Here is a 6,000-nt window from a genome sequence, read left to right as displayed (position 1 = left end):
CCTCGACCAGGCCTCCACCCCCAGGAAGCAGCCCGTGACAGCTGACTAACACCCAGGTACCTATTTACTGCTAGGTAACAGGGGCATTCAGGGTGAAAGAAACTTTGCCCATTTGCTTCTGCCTCGTGCGGGAATCGAACCCGCGCCACAGAATTACGAATCCTGCGCGCTATCCACCAGGCTACGAGGCCCCACTGTTGTATATATATGAATAAAATACAAAATGTGTGACAGTCGGACGAGGCCTCCAGCCTCAGGCTCTGGAGAGACCAACAGTTACACATTCTCTTTTATAGATCTAGATTATTTTGGGAGGTTTCTGTTCGCTATTTTGAGAATGTTTTATTGTAGACTTTAAAGTTGAGATTTTAGTTTAAATGAAAACATTGTGTTGTTTACTTAATTAAGAAGTGCAGCCCCGTACGTTGTTACCTTGAGATAACCCCTATCTTCTTCTTGAGGTTATCTTGAGATGATTTCGGGGCTTAGTGTCCCCGCGGCCCGGTCCTCGACCAGGTCTTCTTTTTGTTACAGCTGTTACAGTTACATGAAGCAGCCCGTAACAGCTCTCTAACTCCCAGGTACCTATTTACTCCTAGGTAACAAGGCATCAGGGTGAAAGAAACTTTTTGCCCATTTGTCTCCGCCCACCGGGGATCGAACCCGGAACCTCAGGACTACGAATTTGAAGCGCTGTCCACTCAGCTGTCAGGCGCCCTTAAACACCCTAAGCTAGGTGTTTCCGAGGATCAATGTATCTGCGGCCCGCGCTCTGAACAGGCTGTTTGGTCAATTAAGCTGTTTGATGCCGCTGCTCGCAATCTTACGTACGAGTTACAGGCTGGTTGATCAGATACCTTTTAGAGGTGTTTATCAAGTTCCCTCTCGATCACCGAAAGAGGTCGGGTAGTTACGCACAAATGATCTCGAGGGAAAGTGTTGACGAGTCTTGGACTTGTAATGTTTATACAGTTGTCGTTCACCGTACCCATTTGAGCACCCACCTCTTCACAGTGGGTATTGGGCACGATCTGCCATACATTCCGATCTTGTCATTATTTTCGAGTGTAAATTTGAAAACCAATTATTTTCCAGGTGTAAATGATTGTCTCTCTCTCTCTCTTGCCAGTGTTCTACGGAGTAAAGTTCGAGATATTTTAAGTATTCTCAATAATTTGGATGTGTTATTGAATGGATTTAGAACAGTGGAGGTTTTCTGCACGTTCTTCCCAGATTAGACACTTTTTCCAGCTTTCAATGGGTCTGTTAATGTGCAAAAGTACTCAGCTCTAGATAGCACTAGTTTTAAAATGAGAGTACCATATTACTGGTACCATCTCTTGTTGGAAAAGTTTTTGCATTAGGGTACTCTAATATTTTGAGTGTATGTTCGTCACACCATTATCTCATATCTGAAACTCTCTACAAACACAGAAACAAGGCGGAAGGTAGTTGGTGGTGTTATGGCCCCGCGGACTGCGCGGTCAGTTGACGAGAGCCCACCAATCAGAACTGACGGCTCCAGGAGACCCAGGCGACGTTTTCGCGCCATCAGGCTACAGTCACTTTCGGCTCCGCAGCCCACGGAGCAGTTTAACCTGAAGCGACTTAATTCACCTCGCCGGACACGTCTACGAGTCGTGTGCTAGCATGAAGAAATCAAGGTCCTGGAAGACGTATAGTTATCGTTATGAAATATATTGTCAATGTTTAAATCTGTGTTAAAAGCGACCAGACTTAAGTGTACAATTTCTTGGGTGCTGTAAGAAGTTTGAACATTGTCTTCGTCTGTGTTGAATGATCACTGTGATATTTATGACAAGGTAATTATACGTTTGTGTATTTCTTCAGACGGAGATAAATTGTTTATGGTGTAAATAGTTACAAGTGGAAAGCAGGATTATAGTGTGGATAAGAGAGACTGGCGACGGGAGTTACTGTTGCCATGGTACTGATACACTTGCTTGTGACATATAATGTAACGGCGTTTGTGTATATGTGTATAAATATGGACGGATGGATGGATGGAGACGGATGGATGAATGGAGACGGATGGATGGATGGAGACGGATGGATGGATGGATGGATGGATGGAGACGGATGGATGGATGGATGAATGGAGACGGATGGATGGAGACGGATGGATGAATGGAGACGGATGGATGGATGGATGAATGGAGACGGATGGATGGAGACGGATGGATGAATGGAGACGGATGGATGGATGGATGAATGGAGACGGATGGATGGAGACGGATGGATGGAGACGGGTGGATGGATGGATGGAGACGGGTGGATGGATGGATGGAGACGGATGGATGGATGGATGGATGGAGACGGGTGGATGGAGACGAATGGATGGATGGATGGAGACGAATGGATGGATGGATGGATGGAGACGGATGGATGATTGGATGAATGGATGAAGACGGATGGATGATTGGATGGATGAAGACGGATGGATGATTGGATGGATGGATGGATGGAGACGGGCGGATGGATGGATGGAGACGGGCGGATGGATGGATGGAGACGGGCGGATGGATGGATGGAGACGGGCGGATGGATGGATGGAGACGGGCGGATGGATGGATGGAGACGGGCGGATGGATGGATGGAGACGGGCGGATGGATGGATGGAGACGGGTGGATGGATGGATGGATGGATGGATGGAGACGGGTGGATGGATGGATGGCTGGAGACGGGTGGATGGATGGATGGATGGAGACGGGTGGATGGATGGATGGATGGAGACGGGTGGATGGATGGATGGAGACGGGTGGATGGATGGAGACGGGTGGATGGATGGAGACGGGTGGATGGATGGATGGATGGATGGAGACGGGTGGATGGATGGATGGAGACGGGTGGATGGATGGATGGATGGAGACGGGTGGATGGACGGATGAATGGAGACGGATGGATGGATGGATGGAGACGGATGGATGGATGGATGGAGACGGGTGGATGGATGGATGGAAACGGGTGGATGGATGGATGGAGACGGGTGGATGGATGAATGGAGACGGGTGGATGGATGGATGGAGACGGGTGGATGGATGGATGGATGGATGGAGACGCGTGGATGGATGGATGGATGGAGACGGGTGGATGGATGGATGGAGACGGGTGGATGGATGGATGGAGACGGGTGGATGGATGGATGGAGACGGGTGGATGGATGGATGGAGACGGGTGGATGGATGGATGGAGACGGGTGGATGGATGGATGGAGACAGGTGGATGGATGGATGGAGACGGGTGGATGGATGGATGGATGGAGACGGGTGGATGGATGGATGGATGGATGGAGACGGGTGGATGGATGGAGGGATGGATGGAGACGGATGGCTGGATGGATGGATGGATGGATGGAGACGGGTGGATGGATGGATGGAGACGGGTGGATGGATGGATGGATGGAGACGGGTGGATGGATGGATGGATGGAGACGGGTGGATGGATGGATGGATGGATGGAGACGGGTGGATGGATGGATGGATGGAGACGGGTGGATGGATGGAGACGGGTGGATGGATGGAGACGGGTGGATGGATGGATGGATGGAGACGGGTGGATGGATGGAGACGGGTGGATGGGTGGATGGATGGAGACGGGTGGATGGATGGATGGATGGAGACGGGTGGATGGATGGATGGATGGAGACGGGTGGATGGATGGATGGATGGAGACGGGTGGATGGATGGATGGATGGAGACGGGTGGATGGATGGATGGATGGATGGATGGAGACGGGTGGATGGATGGATGGATGGAGACGGGTGGATGGATGGATGGATGGATGGAGGCGGGTGGATGGATGGATGGATGGATGGAGGCGGGTGGATGGATGGATGGATGGATGGAGGCGGGTGGATGGATGGATGGATGGAGGCGGGTGGATGGATGGATGGAGACGGATGGATGGATGGATGGAGACGGATGGATGGATGGATGGAGACGGGTGGATGGATGGATGGAGACGGGTGGATGGATGGATGGATGGATGGAGACGGGTGGATGGATGGATGGATGGATGAATGGAGACGGGTGGATGGATGGATGGATGGATGGATGGAGACGGGTGGATGGATGGATGGAGACTGATGGATGGATGGATGGAGACGGGAGGATGGATGGAGTCGGATGGATGGATGGAGTCGGATGGATGGATGAATGAATGAATGGCTCGACATGGATGGATGGTGATATGGAGATGAATGGACATGTATGGATGGATGGAGATGGACGGAGGTGGATGGAGATGGAGATAGCAGCGGGCCAGGCTGCTTGACTCACGCTCTCAATATTGTGTGTGAAGGACCACCTCTGGGGAAACTGAAATACGAATACCAGTATTATACACGTGTTGGAGTGTTCCAACAGGAGGAGTGATCCCAACACCTGTTACCCAGACTGTAATGTTTCTTGCAGTTGTTACAGGCAATTTATTATATTCCTTAAAAATTAAGGTCGTGCGACGTAATTACTCCTAGGTATTTTACATTATTTTTATCTGGATATATGCGGAAAATCCATAAAAAATTGGAAAGGAAGATGAACGTTTCGACCGTTTTACAGCCGTTGTCAACACCAGAGTGACTAGGAGAAACAAGGGGAGGGTATAGTTGTTGTTGTTATAGATTAAGCTACTCTGAACAGTTCCAAGTAGCACGGGCTATGGTGAGCCCGTAACTTACCTGGCACAGGAGCGGTGCTGCCTTGGGAGGGTACAGGTCAACACCTGAATATGACCACATATCCCCAGGTAAAGAATTACCCAGAAGCAGGTATAGATTTAGCTTTGATTAATAAGATTAAGTGGTCAGAGAATAAGGATGAAAGATTAAAGCCTCAATGAACACAATATATGAATATAATATTGAAATAAGACATAGTAACCCTTTCAGAGTTTTTTCTTAAACTGTTGTGCAATATTGTAATTTAAAAATGGATTAAGTTTGTATATACCAGTACTAACATTGATAAGATTTGGACACTGATTAAGGCAGACTCGATCAAATTCCGTTCCACGAAACCAACGCAATTGGTAATGCTTTTCGCTCCATCCCACTTAATAGTGTGATCACACAAACTCGTGTGTAGATACAATGCACTAGACGTTTGGGCAGTTCTAATACTATAAGCATGTTGGGACAACCGCAATTGTAAGGACTTTCCTGTTTGTCCAAGGTACACAGAATCACAATCATTGCAGGGAATCGAATACACACAACCTGCTGTACTAGGAGAATTTTTTATTAAATTGGACTTGATCGTACTATTAGTGAACACCATATTGATATTAAGTTTCTTAAAAACCGGGGAAAGTTTTTAAAGTCCAATCGCATAAGGTACCACCAATGAGTTTCTAATTTCTGGTTTCGCTTTGGGAACGTGATTATAAAACGTACGCTTAGCTTGTCAGAACAAGCAATCCAAAAACATTTTAGGGTATTGCAAACTCTTCCCAATTTCATATATTTTTACAATCTCCATCAAAAAACTCTGAGCTGCATACCCTCAAAGCTCGAAGAAACATTCCTGAAAATACTGCCTGTTTAACTTTGACAACAACATGACAAATTGTTTGAAATTGACAACATTATAAATGTTGTCAATTTCTCTCTCCAAAATCTGTCACGCTCATGTTGATATCAGTTATATTTACAGGGGTTTGGATATCACGCATAAAGAAGTCTGAATCTTCGACTTCCATGCTGTTTATTGGAGTGCTAAACATGTCCTCATACTGCTTTTTTAGGATTTCACTAATTTCTTTGTCAGTGTATGAACCTTGACACGTACGAATAGATCATACTGGCTTGAGCGCTTTCCCCTGATAATTACTGCACCTGTGTCAGGTAAGGTAATTGTCAGGAAAGTATAACTACATAGCAATGAATAGCTGGATTATGAGGACGGAGCGAAGGAACCAATTGGAATATTTGAAGATAGAACGCTAACCCTGCAGTAGGTGTCGTTCGAATAGGTTCAATA

The 6,000-nt window shown here is 47.2% G+C and overlaps 2 long non-coding RNA genes across 2 annotated transcripts in view; both read left to right on the top strand.

Annotated features, from left to right (window-relative positions):
• The window catches only part of LOC123757923 (uncharacterized), an 855,462-nt gene that overhangs the window by 215,265 nt on the left and 634,197 nt on the right, over positions 1-6,000 (top strand). The window lies entirely within an intron of this gene.
• Positions 1,455-6,000, top strand: part of LOC138367657 (uncharacterized) — a 120,146-nt gene continuing 115,600 nt past the window's right edge. The window contains exon 1 of the long non-coding RNA XR_011229393.1: positions 1,455-1,823. This is a non-coding gene — a long non-coding RNA (uncharacterized lncRNA). The remainder of the gene's footprint in view (positions 1,824-6,000) is intronic.

This window comes from Procambarus clarkii, chromosome 22 (assembly GCF_040958095.1).
Source record: "Procambarus clarkii isolate CNS0578487 chromosome 22, FALCON_Pclarkii_2.0, whole genome shotgun sequence".
Classification (NCBI taxonomy): Eukaryota; Metazoa; Arthropoda; class Malacostraca; order Decapoda; family Cambaridae; genus Procambarus; species Procambarus clarkii.
Note: the sequence above shows the minus strand (reverse complement) of the source record. Positions and strands in the feature narration are given on the sequence as shown.